Genomic DNA, 26,224 nt, shown 5'->3' with positions numbered 1-26,224 from the left:
TCTGTATGTGTATGTTTGTGTGTCTGTGTGTGTCTGTGTGTGTATGTATGTCTCTGTGTGTGTATTGTGTGTGTATGTATGTGTGTCTGTGTGTCTCTGTGTCTGTGTATGTGTGTCTGTGTGTGTGTCTCTGTGTGTGTGTGTGTGTATAGGGATGCTGCTCATCCCATTCATGACGCGTCTCCCCGCACCAAGGAAGTTAGTGGAGATGCTCTTCCACAGGCATCAGAGGCTGACAGTACCTTAGATGCCCGTGGTGACGGCTACCCAGCACTGATCTGGCGGAGAAAAGCCAGTGGGGGAGAGGACCGCACCCTTTCTGTGATGTCCTGGGCCAGGAAGTCTCCACAAAGTGCCCCTCCTCTGTCCCCACTGCCCCTGGTGCTTTTGCTTCTTCTCTCTGAGGCTCTGAAGCACTTGCCCTCAGTTCCTTGAAGCCACTGGGGCCTCTTTGTTGCTTCAATTAGGAACACAATAAAATGAGAGAATGGAGAACTGCAGGGTTGCCCCTGGGCTTGTGGCCTGAAGATAGACTGAAGCCACCCAGAGCCAAGGCTTCCTGCAGGTACGGCAGACCCAAGATTTGCAACGTGGGCATGGCTGCTCTGGAGAATGGGGATCCCCATCTGAGCCTGAGACAGCTTTGAGCTCTGGGGGGGCCACTGTGAGGCTACAGCAGCCCCCCGGAACTCTGAGATGCTTCCTCTCAGGCAGCAGCTGTGAGGCTGTCTGTCCCGTACCCACGTCTGCCCCATACTACCCACGGTGAAGGAGGTTCTGATCTCCTCAAGCTCCTAGTCCTGGGAGGCCCAGAACAGCCTAACGTCCATCCAGTCCGTGTTCCCAGCATTGGCAGGCCAGCTCTCTCCCCACTCAAAGCCACCTAATTCCTGGGGCTTCTTTCTCACTCGGGCTCCAGTTGAGCCTAGACATGCTGGAATGTCTCAAAATATGCTGACGTGAGCTGGGCTGTGCCCACTCTGCTGGGTAGGAAGGGGGCTCTGCCTCAGGGCTCTCATCCTCAATCTTACAAAAGCCCCAGGCTGACAGACAACTTGTGGGCTGCTGCAGGGACACCAGAGCCTGTCTGTGAGATGACACTCTGCATGAGTTTCCTGGGACATGTAAACTATGACCTCAGAGAGACTGATGGGACAGCAGGTGGCTCTCCTACGGTTCTGGAAGTGAGAGTTAGGGTGGGCTGACCTTTGTTTCCTTGGTCACTGAAGGAGGAGCTTCCCCAGATGCTGGGGACCAGGATGAGGTGTGGCCACATGCCCCGACTCAACCTTCCTCGTCACAGACCTCTGCCTTCAAGGAAACGTCTCTGGAGGCGGGGCCACAGGTACTGGGGGCGGGGCTTATGAGGAACCCTCCTCGCTGCTTTATTCCTTGGACCATTTTGGGTCTGTGTGTTTGAGACAGGGTCTCGCTATGTAGCCGGGCCTGTCCTGGAACTCACCAAGTTGAGCAGGCTGGCCTCAGACCCAGAGAGATCCACCTGCTTTTGAATCAGGGAAATAAAAGGATGGGCCACCACAACCAGCTCTGGTGAGCCTTGAGCACCTGCTTTCTGAAGGGTAGGGGTGGCCATACTGGGCACCCAGCTTTTAGTGCTGGGTTCCCACTCTGGTGCTGGTCACTCACTTAGAAGCCCATCAGCCACTGGTAAGGCACCCAGCATGAGGCCACCCCATCCCCATGTCGTGGCTGTCACTCCTAGTGCTATTTAACCTTTTTTTCCTGTTGCTATGACAACACACCTGACAGAAGTGAGTTCATCCTGGTCCCAGTGCAGGGGTTAGACTCCGGCCTGCAGGCGAGGCATGGCAGGGAGGCTCTGTGTGTCAGGAATCCTTGCTGGGTGTTTTGTTCTTGGCACTGATGAAGCTTGTCTGAGGCCTCCGTCATGAAGGTTCTACAACCTTCCAACACCACCCAACTGGGGTCCAAGTGTTCTAACCAGGAGCCTGAGAGGGGAGGGAGGACATGTCACATTCGAGCCAAAGCACTCAGCCACTGGGGTGTGGTCCGTCTTAATGAGAACCCCCACAAACACACTGAACCCCACCCTGGGAGCTATGCCTTCAACTGTCAGGGAGGTGGGGTAACCAGACCCCATGTGGCACTGGCCGAGAATTGGTGTCTGCCGAGAGGACTCCAGTGGTTCCCATTTACTTGGGGTCAGAGGAGAGTCCTTCAAGGTGGGGGACCTGAATTCCTGGGAGGACACTGACCCTTTGAGGCCGAGGACAAGTCCCTTTTGCTCTGGTGATAGAGCAGGGATGTCAGGCCTTGGTGGTTGTATAGAAACTCAGGCCGGGCCCTACCTGGAAGGCTGCTGCTCTGGGAGCTGCTGGGCACTACAAGCCCTGCCCTCAACACAGGACAACTCCAAGCTTCCGTGCTCCGTGGGTTGCCAGAGGTAAAGGTGACCCTGGCTGTGTCTAAGGAATCTTTGAAGGAAGCCAGTCTTTCTGCCCTCTCTCCCTCTCTCCCTCCCTCCCTTCTCCCTCCCTTCCTCTATTCTTCTGTTTAGAGACAGGGCCTCACACTCTAGTACAAGCTGGCGTTAAACTCACAGCTACCCTCCTGCCTCAGCCTCTTGAACTCCGGGACTTCAGACCTGTGCCACAACGTCTGTGACATCCGCCTTTGTATCTGCGTACCGGGCTTAGCACAGCAGAAGGCTCTCCCCATGCAAGAGGGTACGCCCAGCCCTTGAAGGAGAGGGAACAGGGACAGGGAAGAGGAATCAGCCCTTAGTGTCTCACCTGTCAGAGCTGGGGTCTCTGTATCATCCAGGCCCCGGATTGGGATTCAAATCCTCACAGCTCCGTGACCCTCAGCCTTCTGACTTGACTCGAGTTATACCATTGGCTGCTGGGACCATGAGATCATCATCCTCTCCAATCACATCAGACAAGAGCCCGGGCAAGTAACCTGGCTGCCCCAGGCCCTCCGAGAACAGAAATGGAGACCAAGAGAATAGAGGTCACTTGTCCCAGGTCCCTGGGGAAGGATTCTGCAGTTGGATTCCCTTTGGCCCTGCTTCAGAGCACTGGTCACCTCCACCCCATCCCCATCCCCACCCCTCATCCCTGCCTATCACAATGCACTCTGTTGCCCCTAAGGGCACAATTACCATCATTTAAGAGACTATCCTGAGCTGCTATCCAGGAGGTCAATCAGCTAGGCCTCCTCACCAATCAGAATGTTGGTAAACAGATTCATCCTAGCAGGAACCTGGGACCCCACTGGCACTCTGTGAGGTGTCTGCCATGTGAAAACCACCAGCTGGCCTTGCATTAGTTGGTCCAACCACCAGGATGCATGTCCCCAGGGACACACATCTGCTGTTAGGGACCTGACGCTAAGGCATGGGACACAGCCCCCCAGCAAGACACACAAGCTTGGATGCTCCCATCTCACACAGACCCAGAAGAGGCCAAGGGCTCTGACCCTGGGCTGTGTGTGGTGTGGATGGAGGGGGATAGGGAAGGGGACACCTTAGTCCTTGCTAATTCTCTCTTTCACGAGCCCCCACCTGGGGTGGGTGGGGCTTGTCACTTGCAGAGAATAGTCAAGGGCCTAAGGAGCTGGAGGAAAGTCAGGCCTTCAGCGCCACCACCCATCCACCTACCTACCCACCAGCATTGCCTAGACAGGGTCACGGGTAGCATGTTCTCAAAGAGGAAGCCATGTCACGTGCCTGGCTCTGCAAGGCACAACAACCATCACCGTGACTTCTGTATTGGTGTCTGCTTTCTGGAGTTACTGGCTAGGCCGACTTCAGTCCTTACCCCCGTCCCCCGGACCCCCGTGACAGAGGTCAGGTGGTGTGGCCATTGCATTCTATGAGTCTAGACCCTGATCTGTCTGCCTGTCTTCTATGTTTCCTCTCCTTTTCTCCTTCCTTTTTGCCTTCTTTTCTCCTCTCTCCCATCTGAAGACCCCATGGCTCTTGTTTATTACGGGGGTGCAGCGTCCTGCACACCGTGAGCCATGGGGGACACTCAGCGTGGCCTCTGACTCTAGACAAAGGTTCATGGCTCCAGTCTAGAGAGCTCCTAAGGCAAAATGTCTCAGTTTCAACAGCACACGCCCAAGCCCCGCCCCTGCTGACAGGGGAGATTTAAAGAGATGCCCCTCCCCGCCCCAGTCCTGTGTAATATGCTTAGGTCGACGCATGATGACGCACTACTGTCTCCCACTGCAGACCGAGGATGCTCTGCTGCTCCTGGCCGGGCATGGAGGGCCTGCGCTCACATTACATCCCCGTGTTCCGGTACTGTGTCCATCCAGGGAGGCGAGCAGGGCGGCCCCGGGTAGCTGCCACGCTCTCCATTGAGGAGCTGAGCGTGGGGAGCCATGCCTCAGTGCACCACCCAAAGCAACCTATGCCCCAGGGAGACCTCCCTCCGCCTTGCAAGCAGAGCGGCTGTCTCTGTCAATGCGTTGGTGGCACAGTCCCCAGCTGGAAGTGTTGCGAGATCTCTGGGGCTCTGGTGTCACCAGGTCACCCAGTTGTGCCTCTGAAAGGCCTATTTTCTCTCCTTGTCTCACTCTCCTGGTGGACAACCTTCCTCCCTCTAGATTTCTGGCTTAAAAAAAAAAAGAAAAAGAAAAGTAAGGCAGCCAGGCAAGCCTTACTCCCTGGAACCAGGAGCCAAAGTAAACTCTTTTACTTGCTTGTCTCAGCTAGGCTGCCCAGCCTCGAAAAGCCATGGAAGGAATACCGTCTTTCTCCGTCAAACCCAGCCTCTGCCTCCTACTGCATGCTGGTTGGCCAAGGTCTGTGTGTGACAGACAGGCTTTCACAGGAGAGCCCCCCAACACACACACACACACACACACACACACACACACACACACACACACACACACACACACACGCGCGCGCGCGCGCGCGCGCGCACCCAAGGTTAAGAGGTTTATCTCGGGGGCTGGGGATTTAGCTCAGTGGTAGAGCGCTTACCTAGGAAGCGCAAGGCCCTGGGTTCGGTCCCCAGCTCCGAAAAAAAAAAAAGAACCAAAAGAGATTTATCTCAACAAGAAGCCTCGAGGGAAACAGTGCCTCTAAGAGACGCCACCTTGAAGGTTCAGGAGCGACCAGAAAAAGTTGCATCTTTCTGTTCTGCTGCTCTCTCATATTCTCGTCACCCCCCAGGCATCCCTCCTGGTTGCAGAGTGGTTGCCAGGGCACCAAACATAACATGTTTATCCCAGTCCAGACAGGAAGAAAACCGTGTTTCTTTCACCTGATGAACCAGCTTTCTCTCAGGCGCCAAAAGAGCCAGATTTCCTCAAGTCTCATTGGTCAGAATTATGTCACATGATCGTTTCTAAGCCAGTCCCTGGCCAGCAATAGGTTTTCATGACTGTTGGGGACCAATAAGGTTTCAGTCTTGGAAGCAAGCCGCCCTTGAGTTCCAGGTAACCGAACACCAACAAGATGGAGTCTAGGCGTCTGAGGCTAGAGAAAATCATCACTACGTAGAAATAAGCAGTATAGTTTAAATACCCAGATAAATGTATGTTCCGATAAATAACTTTTAACGTTTGGTATGTCTCGCGTGGTGCTTGAGGCATATAGTAAGGCAGAACCCCAGAGCGGTGGGTTCATTATACTTTCTCTGGGTGTCTATTAACCACTCAATTATGTCCAACACGGCTGTCCATCACTGCTGGCGCCTGGACTCGGGCCGTGGGCTGAACTTTTCTGCAGTTGCGCTCCTGTGTTTTTGTTGGAAACGCCTTCTCTGGGTGGAAATGGCAGGACGGTGGCTGGGATCTCGCATCCCATGCCTGGAAACCCCGTCCCAGGGCTTGGCTGTGCAGCCTTCTGCTTGGCCACCGCCCCGGAAGGCGCAGCCTTGAGGCTGCAGCGCCTCCCTTCTGGAAGAGTGCGGCGGCGGCCAGCAGAGGGGGCCGCAAGAGCGCTTATCCGTCCCAACGGGGCCTCCAGAGGCTGGGGCTTGAGAGGAATTCTGTGGCGTCTACCTGGCCAGGCTTCAACCGCTTTGCATTTTGTAGGAGAATCGCTTCCCAAGTAAAAGTGTCCATCTTTAAACGCCTGCTCGACGTGCAAGTGTGAATGGGTAGAGAGTGTTAAAACCCGCTGCCCCGGGCTGCAGAGTCAGCTGAGTCCTTAATACCGCTGTTCCTATTCTATCAAGCAGAGAGGGTGTGTGTGTGTGTGTGTGTGTGTGTGTGTGTGTGTGTGTGTGTGTGTGTTCAGCTGGGTGTGATAGTGCGTACCTGTAATTCCAGCATTTGGAAGGCTGAGGAAGGAAGACCCTGAGTCCAAGACCAGCCTGGGCTATATATCAATCAAGACACTTTAAAAAATTAAAATCGGGGGAGAGGGAGGAGAGCTGAGTGTTCCCTCCTCTCCCCTCTTCTAGGGATGGGAAGGTGCTGGCATCATGCTCTAAGAAACAGTTCGATGTAACGCGGGTTCTTCGCAGGCAGGGATGACAGGATAGGAAGGCAGCCTGAGCTCTTGAGTGGCTGGACTCCAGTAGGCTGAGTCTGGGACAGCCCCGCCCTGGGGTCTTAGCATCTGGGCCACGCGGGCAATCCTTGGGGAGCACCTGGGCAGCCGCCCTTGTGCAGCACAGCCTGCCGAATGAAGCCGGGAAGGCAAGTACAGACCGCTCGAGGGCGTGTTTCTTAATAATAATCTTCTCAACACAAAGAATAATTCAAAGTTTATGCAAGGTGATAGAAAGAAACCCCAATGACTCAAACGGTATTTTGGGAGCGGAGCAGCTCCTCCCCAGGGTCAGGATGAGCAATCCCAAGTGATTACTAGCCACTTAACGAGAAAATTGTCTCCGGGGTGAAAAATCCAAAACAAGGAGATCTTTAGGCAGAAAGGCCAGCGTTAGACCCTTCGGGCAGATGTTTGCCTCCCCAAATATCATGTACTTCAAGCCACAACCAATCACAGCGGACTTCCCTCATGAGGGCTCTGGGGAAAAATAAATCCAGGTGTTAAAGGGTCCAGAGAGACTGGGTGGGGTGGAGGTGGGGGCTGGGAGGGGTAGGGGGCGGTGTTGATGCTGAAGAGGTCCTCCATTTCCTGGAAATTTTGCGGACTGTAGCAATCACACCCCCAGCTGAGAGGTGGGTTCCGAAGACTCCTTTTGTTCAGGGGCATTTGGCTCTCCGTGGGGGGTGAGGGAGGGGTGGCTGGACCCAAACAGCTAGCTTTGCGGAGACCACCCCCGCCCCACCCCGGCTTCTTTTGTCTCCCCTTCTCCAATCATTTTCTTTTAGCTTTCTCCCAGGAAGTCTGGGACCAGCATGGCCTTCATACTTCAGGGAGCCAGGCAGGGGACAAACTAAGGCTGTGGTTTCTCTGGAACTCAGAACGCGGTGGCCCCACCGTTCCCACTAGGTGAAATCAAGACAGTGGGCCTGAACCATCTGGTTACCCCGCGTTGGCTTGCAGAGACTCCCCTAACTTAGAGGCTTTGGCTTTATTTTGAGACCGGGGTCTCCTGTGAAGGTGTATGACTCCAAGCTGAAACTGTAGTTAGGATGACCTTCCAATTCTGCCTCACTTCCTCAGTGCTGGGACTTAAGGCCTGTGCCATTTATACCCAGTTTATGCTCTGTTGGGGATCAAACGCTGGCCTTGTGCCTAGGAGGTGAACACTCTACAGACCGAGCTCCAGCTCCCAGAGACTCTGCAAGGTTAGGATGTACTTAGCACTGTGGCTTTCAGAAAAACAACGGCAAAAACCAAATTAATAAAGAGACGGCCTGCACCCCCCCCAACCCCAGCACCCGTGACCCTGAGGCACACCCAGGTGAGGTGGGAACTCCAGCCCCGGGGCAGGTTACTTCCCGCACGGAGGGGCCTCCTGGTCGATCCCAGAGCTGGCCCTGAAGCTTGCAGAGTCCTGCTGAGCCCAGATCCAGGGCTCCAGAGAGATTGATGCTATTAAAGCAGCGAGTGTGAAAACAGTACATTTCAATCAATCATCGACGAAGCCTGGTTTATCCTGAGTCTCCATGTAGTAAAAATCGGCCCCAATATAATTTAGCCCACATCTGAAGTTAGATTTGGAAGGAGTATTGTAGAGAAACTACAAATTACGTTTTTAAAGATTGGTCTGTAATTACAGGCTTAATTAATTACGCGAGGGAGCTGCTCTTGAAAAGGTGTGGACCATGTGGCCTGTTGCGACTGGGAAGTTGCCCAGATAGAGTCTTGTCTTTGCTTCAGATCTGTGAGCTTGGGTGTGTCCCTACTGGGCTGTGACCTAAAGAGAGCCCGCCTGCCCTGCCAGTTGGAAATTCTGCATAAATCATTTGCAAAGGAAGTAAAAAAAGGCACAGTTTGGTGAGGTAGGAGGTTATGCTCCCAAGGGAAGAGTGTGAATTCAAAGTGGGACACTGACCTTCTGCTGTCGCAGACAGATGCTCCAGTTCTGTCTTGCTGGGCGCTCACACGATGCTGTGATACCTGGACAATGGCTCTTTTCTCTGTTGCTGCATTTGGCGCGAGGCAGGTGCTCTGCCACGGAGGCAATCCAGAGACGAGTCTTACTATGTTACCTAAGCTGGCCTTGAACTTGTGATCTTTCAGCCTCCATCTCTGGAGTAGTTGGTATGTCAGGCCTGCAGCACTGCACCCAGCTGTAAACCTGTTCTCGCTGTTGTCGAGGCCAGGGACCCCTTCTTTGGGATTGGAAGCAAGCACCATAAATGTCTGGCTTCATTTATTTTTAACGTGGGTTCTTGGGATTGAACTTGGGTCCTTGTGCTTACAGAATGAGCATCTCACCAGCTTAGCCACCTCCCCAGTCCCCGTGATGGTGCTCTTATGGGAGGCAATGGTGGCTGGAGGGCCAGCTCATTCTGGTCCCTCTGTTCCAGGATGTTTCTGCCTGGGCAATAAGGACCCTTGTCCGTAGACACAAAAGTAAATGGTCCTCTCTTGGGAACTCCATCAGTGCCGAAATTAGAAGGCCCAGTGGATGGTGTGTGCTCACCAGAGGATAGGTGCGGGGCCATCTGGTGAGGATCTGAGCTCTTTGGTGCTGGCTTGACGTATATTTAGCCTAGTGCCGTGCTCTTGCACACCCCCCCCCCCCGTTTGTGCACGTGACTGGTTTAGCGCAGCACGGTGAATGGCAGGCTGCTTCTGCAGCGCCTGGCTCACCGAAGCACTGATCTCCGCAGTGAACCCAGGGAGCCCTCGTGAGGCTCAGGGGCCTTCCCTGGGGCTTGTTCTTCGAGGTCAGCCTGTGCCCTTCAGCTTCGCGTGGAGCTCAGCTCTGAGCTTCCAGACCCAGGCTTTGAGACCTGGCTCAGCCCCAGAGTGACACGCCCAGAAGCTGTGGGAGAAGGCTATGGTGGGAGCGGCTGGAACTTGACAGGTCCCACCCTTTCCAAGGCACCCGTAGAGCCACGTGCTGTGTCCCCTACCCACACCCCTTTGGCAGAGTCTGGCTGAGTAGCCTGGGAGCGTTGGTGCTCACGGCTTGCCCGGAGGGAACAGGACCCCATGATGCTCTGCGGTTCAGGCACTGTGGTCTCAGTCTTCAGTCAGCGTTAGAGACCCTGTCTCCCCTCCCCTTTTCAGAGGGGTTACATTAAACTCACTGGAGAGTTCCAGAATGGGGCGGGGTCTTAGATGAGATAGCCACTTGCTTTTCCTTACAGCTACCCTGGTGCTGCGCAGTCAAACTGTGCTAAGAACGTTAACACTCCGTGTTCTTAAACTTCTTTAAAAGCCGTGTGTGTGTGTGTGCGCGTGCGCGCATATGTTCACATTCATACAAGTACCCACAGAGACCACAGGCATTGGATCCCCTGGACTGGGGTTTCTGGTGGCCGTAAGCTGTCCATGCAGGTCCTGGGAATGGAAGTCCGGCCCCTGCAAGAGCAGAAAGTGCTCTGAACTGCTGAGCTATCTCTGGCCCTGTTTTCAGAAACTTTCAGAAACATAGTTGCAAATGTAGGGTCCAGAAATGGAGAGACCGGGTTAGAAGGCCTGGATTTCTTGCATGTGTGGGTGAGAGTGCACGTTATCTGTACAGGTATGCATGCACCCTTGTGCCCATGGAGGCCGGAGGTTGACACAGGTATCTTCCTCTATTTCTCTGGAACTGAAAGACCCCCAGACTTGGGGAGACTCTCGCTCCAGTCACGGGTTGAGGTACCCCCAGGAAACACGAGAAGCCGGTCTTGATGTAATCAACAAGAGGCAGTTTTATTTACGAGATCTCGGGCTGACACGTATCTCACACAGGAGATTGAGTCAAGCCCCGAGCCTCTCTAGGCAGGAGCTTATATAGGGAAAACCAGGGGTTTCGTGTGAATACACATAATTGGCTAATACAAAGGGTGCACAGTTACTTTTGGCACGGAGTTACATCAACAAAGCATACGTGTAATCTAGCATCTCAGCAATGTGGGCAGGGCAACTCATCTCACTGCAGCAGGGGGATGACCCATCCTCAGGGAGTGAAGGAAGGGGAGGGGGTGGCTCCAGATGGCCAGTGTCCTTGGGAGTTGATAGTCGGGCCAGTGAGCCCTATCTCAAATTCTCTCAGGCATGTCTGGACTTTGTTCATGACTAACTTTTAGAAATTTTAACCCTTCAGAACTTATTTTTTTGGGAGGATTTTTCACTAGCCCAGGGGATGTTCCTGTCTCAGCCACCAATCCCAGTAATGGAATCATGTATGTGTCCTTCCAGCTGGCTTTTACACAGGTGTTTGGAACACCTATAAATCTTAAGCCTGTGGGGGCAAGCACTTCACCCACTGAGCCATCTCCCCAGATCCTGGGCTTTCTGGGATTCGAAATTCACTTAGCAAAAACTAGAATTTATTAACACACTGGGTGCTAACCCACGACAGGCCTGGCTACTCCTGGCTGCTGTGGAACCCACCACTCCCGCCCAAGACCTTGGAGTTTGGGAGCCCCCTACCCCCGAGTCACTGTGTCTGGTCGGGTCTCCAAACCTCCTATGAGTGTGAAGGCACAGGCACTGTGAAGCCTGTCGTGGGTCCTGGGGTCACTGGGCACCTCGCCCGTGTCTTTTCCTCCTTGCTTCTCTCCTTCCGAAAAGAGTCCTGCCTTTGTTGTGAGCAGCCCGTCTGGTGACAGTATTTCTAGAATCCTAGGTTAACATGGCCAGTGATGTGTAAGAGGAAGTGGCCTACTGGATAACTGAGCCTTTTCCTCCATGGTGGTCCCTCCCCTTCTTTCTTCTGCCTGGGTTAAGTCATAATGGCTGGGGATCCAGCCCTGCCCTGGCTGGCCCACCTCCTGTAAACTGCCTGTTCTAGGTGACTTAGTGTGCTTACAACAAAGCCCCCTTCCTCATGGGGGTTGTCAGTATTGCCTCGAACTTTCACCAGGTTCACCCCGCCAACACTTACTTGGGTAACCGAAACTCAGCAGCAGGTCCCCAGCACTAGAGTTCTGTGTCCCCCAAAAACTTTCAGACATGCTGACTTCATCAGACGATCAACTGTGGTTTAATAAGGGTGGAGGGTGGGCTAGAGAGACGGCTCGTAAGGGCACTGGCTACTCCTCCCAAGGACCCAGGTCTGATCCCCAGCACCCGTGTGGTAGCTCATAACCACTTGTAACTCCGGTTCTCAGGGGACTTTCTGCCTACTTCTGGCCGCCGCGGGCACCAGGCATATAGGTGGCACACAGACGAGGACGTGAAACACGTATAAAATAAAAATCAAAGCTTAAAGGAGAAAACAGAAGGGCTGGAGGTGAAATCAACCCTGCAGAGTTCTGGGTGGTTTGGAAGGTTCAGAGTCCTCTGTGGGAGTGCGCTTTGTTTCATTTGTTTAGCTGTCCACTTGCTCCCTCTCAGATGAACACCTCTGTCCTTACTGGGGACCCAAGCAATCTCAAGGATGCCCAGGTTAGAATCTTCTGTGGGGTTTCTTGATGAGCATTCAGGACCACATGTTCCTGCTTGGTCCCTCTGCTAGCAGGGCTTGCTGCCTGGTGGGAGTGGCCTCAAGTCTGTTCTGTCCCCCAGTAAGTTGCAAAGCTTCTGCGCATGGGTATAAACATGGAGTCCCTCGTGCCTGGTGGCTGCTGAGTTTACCAGAGTGACCCCCATGGTCTTCTGTTGCTATAATTTCTCCCTGGGCTTCATGGGGAGGTATCTGGGCCTCTCATCTAAACACCTTCCTTTCCGCCAAACCACATCCTACCTTGACCTCTGCCTCAGGTTCAGGACCTCCTTCTTGCCGGCCACTGGTCACCCCCTTCTCCTTAAAGATGGCCCCATGTACATTGTCTTGTACTGTCCTGAAGAGTCAGCTACACACCTAAGGACTTGAATGGAGATGACCTCATGGGCAACCCTTCCTGTCTCCAAGCCCTCAGTCCTCCCTTGTATCAGCCTTTGGAGGGCAGAGTCCCCACTCTGTCTTTCCAGATGGCGCTTGGAGCTATGGGGATTCAAAAGCCACATCAATCTAGTTGTTTGTCCCCCTGAACCCCCACGTCCCCACCTCCCTCCATCCCTGTGAGTTAAGTTTCTTTCCGGGAGGAATGAGCCAGCTGCCAATGGTGGAGGTAGCCTTCTCCTTTGGATGGACTCCTTGCTTGATGACCTCACAGCCAAGACTCAGTCCTAGAGCTTTCCAGAGGAACGTGAGCAGTTCTTGATGTTGCTTAAACCGTCCCAAGTCAGCTGCCCATTGACTTGGAAGCCAGAGGTTCTAACTTTGGAAGTCCTGCCACAACGGCCTTGGTGTGGTGCGGTCTTCCAACACGGTAACCCTGCCCTATCCTTTAACAGGAAGAGCTTTGGAGGGAGGGGTATAGATCCAGAGAAGAAGTGTGGTGGGTAATTCTGTGTTTTAAGTTTAAAATTCTGTGCTTAGAAGATCTATAAAACAAAAAACCCGCCTCAAACCTGTAAGCCCCACTTGCCCAAGACAGATAACTTCCTGGAACGCTGGGGGAGGCTGTTCACGTAAAGCTTGGCTGCCCCAACTGCACAGGATGTGTGCTTGATCACATGTAGGCGGGAGGTACGTCAGGATGTACGCTTGCCTCTGATTGGGTGGGAGGAATGCCAGGATGTACGCTTGCCTCTGATTGGGTGGGGGGAACGTCAGGATGTATGTTTATCTCTGATTGGATGAAGGTGGGAAGGCTGTAGCCTTGTGGGGTTTGCCTGTGTAAGTCCTTGATTAATGTGATTAATGTAATTAATAAGGCTGAGCATGAGTCTTGGGCTTGGACCTGGCAAGTAGTTAATAAAACCTCTTAGTTATTAAAATGTATTCGTTGTCAGACTGGTGATTCTCTGAGCGACCCCATGCCCATAACATTAGGAGGCTTAAAGACCGAATGGTCCTAGCTAATTGATGCTCCCTAGGGATCAGGTTACCAGGTGTCCAGCAAGGCACCTTACGATGTTTTCAAAGCCAAGTCACGAGATAGATCTTGTCGTGCCCACTGACAGGGTGGGAACTCCGATATACACAGAGCTTCAGACAGCGAAGGAAACCTCAGCATCTGAACCTAGCTCTAAAGCCCGCCTTAATTACTCTTCCCTCTCTCCCTTCCCCCTACCCTCCCTCCCCCACTCCTTTCCCTCCCTCTTTCTCCTTCTCTCCCCCACTCCATTTTTCCCTCCTTTCCTCCGTCCATTTTGCAATCAGTCCTGGGACTGGAAGCCAGGGTCTTCCATACAAGTGTTAAGCACTGTTTCTCCCTGGCTCCGAAGCTCCTGATGGACGGGTTAGTTTCTATGATGCTGTCCGGTACTTCCTGCCTGTGCGTGCAAAGGCTTCGTCACTGAGCTCTGAAGCCTGCAGCCTGCAGCCCTCCTCTTAGCCACCTCTGCATGTTTCCTACCACACAGCCTCAACGTTGGCTCCCAAGACTGCTCTGTGCCCTGGAAGGGTCTGGAAGAGAAAGTAGGACCCGCCCACTAATAGTCTACTTGCTGAGGATGCCCAGTTCAGCTGGGTGTTCCGATAAGCAACAGGGAGTTCTGAAATGTAAGCTCATCTTGAGCAGTCCTTGGCATCCCCGGCTGGGCAGGCACAGTCTACCCCACACCTGCCAGGAAAGAGCAGGCTTCTGGAGTGTCCGGGTACACATCCGGTATGGGCCACTCTCACTGGTGACCTCTGTGGAACCCCCACTTCAAGAGAAACAATCAAGGTACCCCAGGTTCCGGTGACGTGCACACGAGCTGACGTGCTGACTGAGTGTGCAGTGCCTGGGCCATGCGGCTCAACTGTACTCCCTGCCACAATAATTCACAGGCTGCCCCGGGGGACAGCAGGGCAGGGCCCATGCCTCTGATTTGCTGCCAAGATGAGTCTACCTGTGACTCTCATCAATCTTTTGCTTAATCATTTAGCAGTTGTAAAGGCCTCCTTAAAAACACCGAGGCATATAGGAAATGCCTCCCAGTGCTCAGAGGCAGGCCAAACCCGCCCTGCACCCTGTGCACACTCCTACAGGAGTTGTTAATTGCCTCGATGCTGCCATTTAGAGTGGGGATGGCTGTGGAGACTGGGGAGGAGCAGCCAGGCTCCAGCCTAACAGCTGGACACAGGCAGCTGGCCTTGGCTGGCCCAGATGCTGGCCTGTGGGACAGCCCCCTTCCTGCCTCACTTCTGGCTTCGGTGGGTGTGATGGGCATGGTTCCCCGGTCTGGCACCTGTGATCTGCAGTCTCTGTCACTTGGAACAACTCTGAAAGCCAAGACCTTGTTTGTCTGACAACCCTGAGGTGCAGCCTGTGGGTCTGGCCCTCTGGAGAGTGAGCCAGAGGGGAATGGGGACGTCAGGAACACAGGGGTGCACAGGGATGCCTAGAGCACTGGCAGAGAGCAGGCTTCCTGGTCCCCCTACGACAGCCTCAGCTTTGTCTCTCCCTGCCTCTGTCTTTGCCCCTCTGCGTTCCCTCCCACCACAGTACCATCTTCACCTGTGCCTTCTGGGGCTCCCCTCCCCTCGTCACCCCTCTCCCTGCGCAGATGTCCAGGCGTGGAACAGAAGGCTCAGAAGAAGAGCTCCCAGCCTGGGAGTCTCTGTGGGCACCTCCCCCTTCCACTCTGGACTCTGCAGCCTCCTCCCTTTCCCTGACTTCCGCCCTGTCCCTAGGGTACCTGTCCTCGTGGAGCTGAGGTGGCTGCTGTGACTTGTGTCTTGGATGCCTCTGTGCAGAGGGCTGTGAAAGCCATGGCTTCGCATGGATGCCTTCGGCACCTCCAGGCATCATTATCCTTCTCTATGGTGGGCTAGCCTGGGCTTTGCAGGATGTTAGTACCATCCCTGGCCTCCACCCCACCGATGTTAAGTAGTCCCCAACTCTAAGGTCTTCCAGAGGTTGTCCCCCAAGGTTGCTCTGAGCCCCCTGAGGACAAAGTTGTGCCCCCACAGCTAAGAACAGTAGCCAGCCTCTCTCCTACACCCCTGGCTGAAAGCACACTGGTCTTCATCCACGAGCTCTCTTGGCCCAGCTCAGCCAAGACACTCACCTGAATGACTCTTTCCTTTGAGACTGTAAAGAACAGGTGAACACCGGGACAGATACACAGACCGGGTGACACAGACATTCACACAAGCCTGGAACCCCAGCCACCTGAGAGGTGGAGGCAGACGACTGACAAGTTCAAGGCCAGCCTGGGCTAATGAAGGGCTCGGTGAGAAACAACATTGCCACTCACTGAGTCCCAACTCCCAGAAGCACCGAACACACGAGAGGACACAGAACCCTCAGGAGACGTTCTGCCTGCCAGATACCCTGAGAGACTTTCTCAGAAACTGTGTGTGATAAGGAAGGGCAAGTTCAAGTTGTTTTTTAAAAGAAGTTTGTGTGTGTGTGTGTGTGTGTGTGTGTGTGTGTGTGTGTGTGTGACACATGAGTATGTGGGTGCAGGTGCTCATGGTGACCAGAAGGAGGTGCTAGATTTGCCAAAGCTGGAGTTAATGGGAAGTTATGAGCCACCATGTGAATGTCGGGAACTAAATTCAGATCCTCTGGAAGAGCGGCCGGTGTTCTTAACCACTGAGCCACCTCTCCAGCCCCTGGTTTGTTTTGTTCTTTCTTTTTTTTTTTTAAGATTGTTATTTGTTAATTTGTTTTTAGATGACAAGATTTCATTTGGACATTGTAACAGTGATCAGTATTAAATATTCCCATGACCCTCAGCACTTTGTCCAACTTCCCACAATTCTACTGGTAACCTTTCAAACGGAATGCTATCTCTCCCGGAGCCCCAACACTCATTTTCACCCATCTGGCTGACCCAAGGACTCTGTACAGCTGTTTCCACTCTCTGCCTACTGCTGGGCGACTTGTTCCGGGTGAGAGGTGGGGTCAGGGATTCTGTACTTACTGCTCTCACGGAGGGTCCAGGTTTGATCCCTAGCCTCTGTGTGGCTGTCAACCCGCAACTCCAGTTCCAGGGGATTCAGCACCTTCTTCTGGCCTCTTCGGGCACTTCACAAGCACAGGCTTGCCAAGGGTCTAGAACAAGACCTTCTCTCAAAAACTAAAACCCACCCATCTAACTCAATGCCCAAGCCCAGGCTGGAGAGATGACTCAGCAGTTAAGAGCACCAACTGAGTTCAAGTCCCAGCAACCACATGATGGCTCACAACCATCTGTGATGGGATCCGATGCCCTCTTCTGCTGTGTCGGAAAACAGTGACAGGCAGTGTACACATATACACAAAATAGACAAATCTTTGAGAGGAAAAAAATCCCAAGCCTTTGAGCAGAAGAGGAAACGTGTAACACGCTCAGAGAAGTCAAGTGAGTCACTCAAAGTCACACAGTAGATCTTAGGGTCTGAACTTGTGTTGTTCTTCCGTTCTCAGGAAGCAGTGTCTGGGGTAGAAGGCATCTGCAGCAAGGCACTGGGGCTCCGAGCTGGAGTCTGCATGGAGAAGGTTGGTGGTGGGCTGGGAACCCCAGACCCAGGGCCACGTGTTGGAACAGGCCACACTGTGGGTGCAGACTCCAAAGGTGGCTGGCTTCTTCTGTCCTTCCCTTTCATCCCAAGAAACTTAATGTTCTTTTGCACCAGAGATAAACATCAACCATTCAAGTCATTCCAAGTTACCGACAGCTGGAGGCAGGCTTGCTGCCCGGGCTCTGAGGGCTGTGCTGGGGCCCAGTCAGCAGGAGCCCGGGCAGCTCATGAGGAAACACTGGGAGAGCATTTTGCAATGGGAACAAGACACTTTTTTCTGGGAACCGACACCCACTAGTATCTCTGTGTATCTCTGCAGGTGTCCAGGCTCTAATGCTGCCACAGGGGGTCATGCTGTATCCCATGTGTGTCCACAACCACAGCATACACAACAAACAGATATTTCAGAGCGCACCCCCCTCTACTTTTCCAGGACAGGTCTTGCAATCATTCCTTACACGAGTCAAATAACTGTGTTCAGGAGAGGGAACTGTGCCCTCATCTCCTCCATCCCCACACACTGGGAACATCAGTTAGCTACAAGTGGCCACCCAAAATTAGCAGGCTGACGTTCAGTTGGTTTTAACTTTAAAACCGTTGCGTTCTCTGAAGACTTTGACGGACGAGAAATCTGCCCTGAGACCGGGTTCAGAATTACAGGCGTGCACTGGTGGGCAGAGTCTCTGAGCGAGGGCTGTGCCAAGGCAGAAGCAAGAACAACCTCTGTGCCCAGCCGTGGGGGCCGGCCAGATGCTGGCACCAGACGGCGCAGCCACGGTTGTGGGAGGACCTATTGCGCAACTCTGAAGCTGTTTTCCAAGACAAAGAAACGACATGGGGAAATTCACAGGGCTTAGGCTTCGATGATTAAAACCTTCGTTCCAAACTGGTAATGAAAGAGGCTTATATAATTAGACCTCAGATTTGTACCGAGTGTGTGAGAGTGGGAGGAGATGCCAGGGTTGCCCTGTCTAGAGAACGGACTTGAGAACTGCTTTATTTCCTACAGTTTCTACTTACCTTTAACCTCAAAGAACTCTCCGGACCCAAACCAGTATCTTCAAAGAATAAAACACCTCTTTAAGGGGTACGAAGTCCGCTGAGCAAGTTTTAGGACCAACGGAATGGTCTTTGGGTGAAGGTGTTTGGTGCTGAGCTGAGGACAGGAGTCACCTTTGGATGTCTTTCTCAATTGCCGTCCACATTGTTTTTGAGTCAGGGTTTCACTGGGACCTGAGGTTCATCGGTGAGGCTGGGCCGTCTGGCCCGTACGTTCCAGACACCCTGTTTTCCTTCATCCCCACCGCTGCGGTGACAGGAGCATACCACCTGACTCGTCTGTTTAATCTTTTGGCGTGGGTGCTAGAAACCAATCCAGGTCCTCACGCTTGTTTTACTGAGCAATCTTCCCGAGCACCCTACCCTCATAAAGGATGAATGTAGGATTAATTTTCTTCTCAGGAGAAAGACTGGACGGCGTATAAAGCACTGGGCAGTAAATGCTATCGTGCTCCAATCACAGAGTGTCCGAGAGAGCTGGTCAGACAGTCACACTGAAGCCCGTACGCCCCTCCCCCCGCTCCCCCCCCCCCCCCCCGGCTTTGGCAACCACTGGCACGTTCTTAACCCCCAGCTCCTGCAAGAAATTAAAACAAAGAGCTCATAAAGCGAAATGCCAACCCGAAGAAAAGATTAATCTGCTTAAGAGTTTCCAAAGCGCGGGAGCGAGACTTTGTGTCTTTTTGAACATGCCTCCTTTGCTGCCTCTCCCTCCTATTGTTTGAAACCAGGACAAAACTGCGCAATTCCCAGCGTGCCCTGTTTTCCCAAAGCCTACACCCCATCTGGATTGTGTCACCTCTGCGTCCTTCTTCCTGGCCATCGTGGGTTACTTGCTGAGATCTATCTTCCACCCCCAGGCCCTGGGACGGCCCCTGACTCCAAAGATGTTCTCAGACCCAGAGCATGCTGGGAGGATTCTGTAGCACTGCAACCAAGATGAGGAGGGGAGGGGAGACCCTTTTTAGATTTTGTCAGAACCCTAACCCAGGTACCAGGGAGGCTTGGCAGGAAAAGTGCTCACTATGTTATCACAATGACTTGAGTTCGAACACCCGTGTAAAAGCCGTGTGCCACGGCACCTGGCAATAATCCCAGTGCTGGGGATGGACGCAGAGACAAAATGTCCCCTGAGTGCAGGAGATTCTGTGAACCACATGAAGTACAATTGAGGTCATCTGATACCAACCCTTGGGTCTCTCTCTCTCTCTCTCTCTCTCTCTCTCTCTCTCCTTCCCCCCCCCCCACACACACAGAGTGGGGATCGTCCAATCCACAATGGAACCCTCAGTTAAATGAATTCCAGGGCGAAATAGCCTGGAAACTGGGCACACACTGTCCGGTCAGGGACACCTGCTCTACTGGGCAGAGGGGTGGAAACCAACCTCGGGCTGGAGAGAAGGGTTACCCATTCCCACCACCTGGGTGAGTGCCCCTGGAGTCCAGGGGAACCTAGAGTCCAGGCGAGCACCCCTTAACTCTGCATCTGGAAGCTGACTTTGCCTTGAAGCCTCCAGCAGGCTGTCAACAAAGAACAGCGTCATGGTCTCCAGAGATGCCCCCAGCAGGTGAAAAGAGCTGGCAGCCTAAGAGGAAGGAGCCTCCTCTCTCAGCGTGGGGCTGGCCCTGAAGAGCCTATAAATCAAGATCTTGCAACACAGTAGCTGTCTGAAGCGCAGCCGGGCAATCAACAACAATCCAGTCATTTTTATTATTACTAGTTTTTTTCTTCTTCTTCTTTTTGAAACTAATCGGTTCAGTATGAGTCACTTTGGCGAAGCCGAGACCTTCCCTGGGGAAGAGATGGAGCCGGGAGCAATTCTATCAACAGGAGCATCTCAAAGAGGAGGCCCTAGTTCCAGAAGATTCCAGGAAATGGTTCCCACCCAATCCCAGGGAAAGCAGAGACAGGGGTGCACCCAAATTTCTCCACTGTAGCAGGAATGCCAGGTAAAATACAGCTTGTGTTACGAGCCGTGTACTGAAGCCGGTTCAAACGTACCCGTGCTTCCTGTGTCTGGCCTTTCCTTTATAAATCAGTCTTGTACTTTGAGGAGACGCATGAGCAGCAGCAATGGCACCGGGCAGATGAGAGACTTTTCCAGATCCAGGCTGACCCTCAGATTCTCTTGCTTGAAGCACTGTTTTCTGTTGCTTCTAGTGATGGCTGCAAACGCCAAGCCTCTGCAGAATCCGGTTCTGAAAACCTGGGTCTTGGCTTGCCCTCCAATGTTGGTTCTAAGTTCTGAGCTGGGGCCTGAGCCTGTACGTCTGCATGTTCTCGAAGAATCCCTGTCCCGGGTCTGTATTCCGAGAACGGTATATTTTGGGTACATACTGCACCCCACATTGGCCCTGCCTGGTCCAGCCTCTCTCACCAGTCTCCCATATTCCCCTTGCTCACTAGAGAATTCCTTCTAAGTGGCCACAGAGCCTTTACACATGCTGTCTCTCCCTAACATGCTGCCCTGCTATGTGGCCGTTTCCATAAGACTGAAGGGCGGCCCTTCCCCCCGCTTTTAGATATGGAAGCTGAACTTTGGGGGGACCTAAGTCCTTGGCCAAGGCCAAGCAGAGAGGCTGCTGGGACTATGAACTAAGCACTAGCTGGCTCTCTTGTGAAGCTCTTCCCACCTGGCCTGGCCAGGCCGTCTTCCCACCCCTAGTGCTCTTCTGCAACCTGCCTTAGTCGTTATCTCTCCTTGACATATGTTAGTTTTCAAACCAAGCCCAGAGGATTTGGCTTTTTGTTTCTGAAATCCAGTTCAAATCCATGCTTAACACAACTGCCGAAGGCTGAGTTCCCATCCTCTCAGATGTGCCAGGCTTTGTCTGAGCTAAGAGAGGAAAAGAGGGGAGAGTGAGATGGTAGGAGGGAGGGAGGGAGGGAAGGAAAGAAGGAGAGAAGGGAGGGCGAGAACTGCAATTGGCAGACAGTAACAACACTTCCAGTTGCCATAACAACTGTAAGACTCTTCTTAACCCCATCCTGGTGGTAGGGTGGTGTCCACTTCCTGTCATCTTTTTTTTTTTTTTGGTTCTTTTTTTTGGAGCTGGGGACCGCACTTCCTGTCATCTTGTGGACAATTTCAGCCTTTAGCATTTGCCAGCGAAGGTGGACAAGGCCTCAGACCCAAGTGGAGAGTGAGCTCAGGCTGTGTGGTTAAGAGAGACTCGTCCTGGGCTTTCTCAGAGGCTTGTGTTTTACCTGATGCTTTCTGGACTATCTGCCCATCCGTTTATCTGTCTGTCTGTCCAATCGTCTAACCATCCAATCATCCATCTACCCAATCATCGTGTCTTTCTATCCATTTATCAGTCTCACCAATCAATTATCCATCTATTCATCCACCTCCAACTCCCTGTCCCACCATGTATCTACCTATTTGTCTGTCTTCTCATCCATCCATCTACCACCCAAACATACATACATACACCTACCCATCCGTCCATCCATCCATGCATCCATCCATCCATCTATCCACCCAAACATACATACATCTACCCATCTGTCCATCCATCCGTCCATCCATCCATCCATCCACCCAAACATACATACACACATTTATCCATCCATCCATCCTTCCAAACATCCATCCTTACATACATAAATAAAAACATACGTTGTTGGGATGGCCCACAAATACTGTATTTACTGGCTATGAAAAGCATGTGTTCCTGTGTTCTCAGTTGTTAATTGGGGCCAGTGGCTCCAGGCTGGCAGGATATGTAAATGTTTGTCACTTCCTCAGCTGCCCCCAAAGAAAGGCAAGCTGCCATGGGGAAGGTTACCTAAGTCAAGTGGTTGAGGAAGGAGTGTGACTTTTTGCATAATAAAGATCTGGAGGCTCTGAGCTGAGGCAAAGAGAGGAGACTGGCATGGAGAGACAGAAGCTTGGACAGGACCGGAGCAGGGAGGTAAGGAGAGAGCCACACGTGGGGATAAGTGGGCCAGCTGAGAGACTGCCCCAGCAAATAGGCCAATGTGTTTAAACTTTATGGATGTGTTATTAAACCTCAAGCAGGACCCCAGAAGCTCCACAATACATACATCCACCCATACATACATCCGCCCAACTAACTGGCCTTCCATCGATGTCTGCCTATCCACCGTCCATGTATTCATGAGTGGAGGACAGAGCAGGGACCGTTGAGATAAAAACCTAGGCTGTTGGGATTGGAGAAAGTCCCCAAAAGATGCGTCAAGACCCAAAGACCAACTTCTTTAATAAAAGATCTGTCTGTCTGTCCATATGTCATTCTATCTATCTATTGGTCCTTCCTTCCATTTACTTTTATGGTCATCCAATGATACATGCATCCATGCATCCATCCACCCATCCATCCATCCATCCATCCATCCATTCACACATCCATCCATCCATCCACTCACCCATCCATCCACTCACCCATCCATCCACCCATCCATCCACCCATCCATGCATCCATCCACCCACCCACTCACCCATCCATCCACCCATCCATCCATCCACCCATCCATCCATCCATCCACCCACCCACCCATCCATTCATCCATCATCCATCAATCTCTCTATCACACACGGCTGATTATGCCTGGCACAGTCCTGAGGCTAAGGTCCACTGACTTGCAGAAGCAGTTATGGCCTCTGGCCTTGGCAACTTCACCACCCAGTGTGACACAACAGGATCATTTGGCCGGTGCTCAGCACAACCAAGAAGACCAGGGGGCTTTGGGGGATGCAGGTCAGAGTCCCCTCTCCCTTGTAGTTCTTGGTTTAGGAGGCAGCCTGATGGAATCTGATACTTTGTAGCTGGACCAGGAGAACTCTTGTAACACATAGTGTCTTTCAGCCATGCTTCCTCAGGCAGGGGCTTTCTGCCCCAGATCTCACCAGAATGCAGGCTTGCTATCTAGTTAAGGATGGGACACGATGTGTGGCTGTCCTTGAAGTTGCAGTTGTTCCTGGGGCCCACTTTCCGTGGACACCTGCTCTGTTCCAAGCACTGGGGGGACAGCATTGAACAGAGGTGCTGCATCTGCACGTGGAGCAGGGCTCTGACCCCTCCGTGAGCCTTCCCCACTTCCCACTCAGTGCTTATGGGTTGTTCTATCTCTCTGCTCCACCGAGGTTCTTAGACGGTAAGGGTCTTCCTCCCTTCTCTGCGGCCTCCTCAGAGGCTGGGATACTAAGGGATTGAATGAGTGAATGAATCAATCAATCAATCAAATCCTATAATTCTGAAGAATGTTAACTCTCAACTGGGCATGAATTAGCCCCAGGGGCCATCTGGAGGTATGTGGAATCATTTTGTTTGTCATAACTGGGGTGCTACTCCTGACTTATAGTAGAACGGAGACCAAGGCTGCTGGTGATACTCGACAGTTCCCAGAAGAGTCCCCCGTAACTTGTGAGCCCTGCTCTGGAGCTTCCTAGGGCTCTGAGACTCCAACCCACCTCTTCCTTGTGCACAGAGGGTTAAGAGCACTGGCTCTTCCGAGAGACTGCATGTTGTCTCTAGCTCTGGGTGGGCAGAGTCCTGACTTGCTGGGAGCTTTGAGCGGGTGCCAAAGAAGTAATCTCCTGGGGTGCAGGGAGCAAAGCCTGCCCAGGAGGGCTCACCTGGCTCATTCAGGCTGCAGTTAATCCCTTGGGCTCTGGGCCTTGCTCCTAATGGCAAATGCAGAAGGCCTTTCTGCCCCCAGATCCCAAGAACACTGGCCCAGTACCCAGCCAGCTCTTCCCACAGTGGGAACAGCACAGAGAGTCTGCAATTGTTCCCTTTGACTACTGATCGCTGCCTGCTATTCACCCAGCTCGGTCTTTCAGTTCATTGGAGGATCAGGGGGACACAAGGGCTGTCTCTCCCTCTTGTGGGTCACCAACTGGGAGGGCAGGATGCTGACGGTTATGTGAGTGAATGAGGGTTTACATACATGCCAGTGTCCATAGTGGGAAGGGGGTTCCATTGACAGGAGGTGTGTGGGATGCTTCTGGGAAGTGAAACCTTAGCTGACTGCTGAGGAAGAGCCAAGTAGGGGGAGGGCTTTTTTCCTTTGGGCCGGAGAAAAGTATGGTCAGAGGAAATCATTTGCTCTCTGTGTGCCCTCGTGGGGTGGGGAGCCATGGTAGCTTCCTATGAGGTAAGGTACAGTTGTCAGGGGCATTTAGAGGATGTTTTAGGGAACATGACCTTTTCTCATAAGGTCAGTTATCTGTGATTAGAGTGCCTGGCATGGGTGAGTGGGTTTCATGTACGACGTTTCTTGCTCTGCCGATCTGGAGAGGGAGAAGGGAAGGAAGGTACCAAGGGAGACCTTCAGGCTGCAGCAACCCATGTTCAACATGGACACAGACCCAGACCGGTGGGATGTGACTTCAAGGTCGTTTCTCAAAGGAACAGTGGAAGGACGCAGGCTCCAGAAGCAGCCTGTGCTGTTTCCCACTATCCTGGCCTTTGGCTGGCTGGTCTTTCATCCAGCCAAGAGTGTGGGAGTACCAAGCAGCCTTGGTCAGAGAGACTCAAGAGTTTGATACACATCTGAAATGCCCTGTGCTCGGAGGGAGACGCAGGAGAATCCTGAGTTCAAGGAGCTACATAGCAAGTTCAAGTCCAGCCTGGGCTAAAGAGTGAGCTCTGTACCCACGAAAATGGAAGAAGAAAAGTGGGGAGATGCCTAAGGGATCAAATAGATTTAAACACAAGTTCTGGGGCTGCGGCCGGTGCCTAGGTGACAGAACGCTTGCCTGGCATGCAGAAGACCCTGGTTCCATCCCCTGGATGCTATAAAGTGGGCACGACTGGTGCATGCCCATAACCCCAGCACTCAGGAGGATCCTGAGTTCAAGATCATCCCCAGTTAAGGTAAGCTTGAGCCGCCTTGGCTGCAAGATCTCGATCTCAATCAATCTCTCTCTCTCTCTCTCTCTCTCTCTCTCTCTCTCTCTCCCTCTCCCTCTCCCTCTCCCTCTCCCTCTCCCTCTCCCTCTCCCTCTCCCTCTCCCTCTCCCCCTCCCTCCCTCCCTCTCTCTCTCTCTCTCTCTCTCTCTCTCTCTCTCTCTCTCTCTCAAGTGTGGTCAGCCAGCATTGTATTGAGCAGACAGCCTGCAGCAGGGTTAGGGTCATCACTACCACATCCTTGCTGCTCCCTGTGGAGCACTCCTGTACATGTACATGAACTGTCCCCTCAGTGCTGACATCCTTGTGGCCACTAGTGACGTCAGTACACACTCAGCATGGTAAAGCAATGGGCAGGGTCCCACTGGGTCCTCTTCTCAGGTGCTCTGCAAGGCTGTGACCCCCATGTCAGTCAGGGATGAGGGCTGTCACAGGGAAAGCAGCTCCTGCATGCCTCCTGCTTCCTCAAAGCAGGCAGATTGAGAACGGCAGAGAGAGCATCTGCCAAAATCTTCCACCCTGGGAGAAGGGTTCTGGAGTACCAGAAGTCCCCTTCCACCCAGAGGGACACCTAGGACACACACACACACACACACACACGCACATGCACACGCACACGCACACGCACCCGCACACATCAGCCAGTGAGTGAGGACATATGCAGACTTCTGGTAGGTGTGGGATAATAAGAACACAGTGACCCTGACTGTCTGGTGCAGGGGATTGCTTGCATCTGGCCTGTGGCATGGGCCTCAAGCCTCTATTTGATCCCTGGACATCATAGAGAACTTCAGGGCTGTGGGATGGGGGCCGAGAGGAAGCCTTGGCTTCTGGGATGCTTCAGGTCATGGGTTTAGTTCCTGTTTGGGGCTCCCTACTTTTTTATTATTTTGACTGAATGCTCCTAGCATAGATTTAGGGGTTCGGTGGTGGCATAGATTCATGTCTTTGTGGGAATTGATAAGAAACCCATCCTGCCTCTACCTTCTTCTCTCTGGAGTACACTCTTGTTTTAGTCTGCGTGTGTGTGTGTGTGTGTGTGTGTGTGTGTGTGTGTGTTTTGTTGTGTTGTGTTATGCTGTGCAGTGTTTTTCAAGACGGATGCTTTTGTAGTCCTGGCTATCCTGGAACTCACAGAGATCCACCTGTCTCCACCACCCAAGTGCTGGGATCAAAGGTGTGTACCCCCATCGCCCGCAGTCTGCTTTCCCATTGCTGTGATAAAACACAATGTCCAAAAGCAACCTGAGGAGGGAAGAGTTTCTTTCATACAAATTCTGATCACAGCCCATCATGAGGGAAGTTAGGGCAGGAACTCAAACAGGGCAGGCGCCTGG

The sequence above is a fragment of the Rattus norvegicus genome, chromosome 3 (assembly GCF_036323735.1).
Source record: "Rattus norvegicus strain BN/NHsdMcwi chromosome 3, GRCr8, whole genome shotgun sequence".
NCBI lineage: Eukaryota > Metazoa > Chordata > Mammalia > Rodentia > Muridae > Rattus > Rattus norvegicus.
This window is presented reverse-complemented; position numbering follows the sequence as displayed.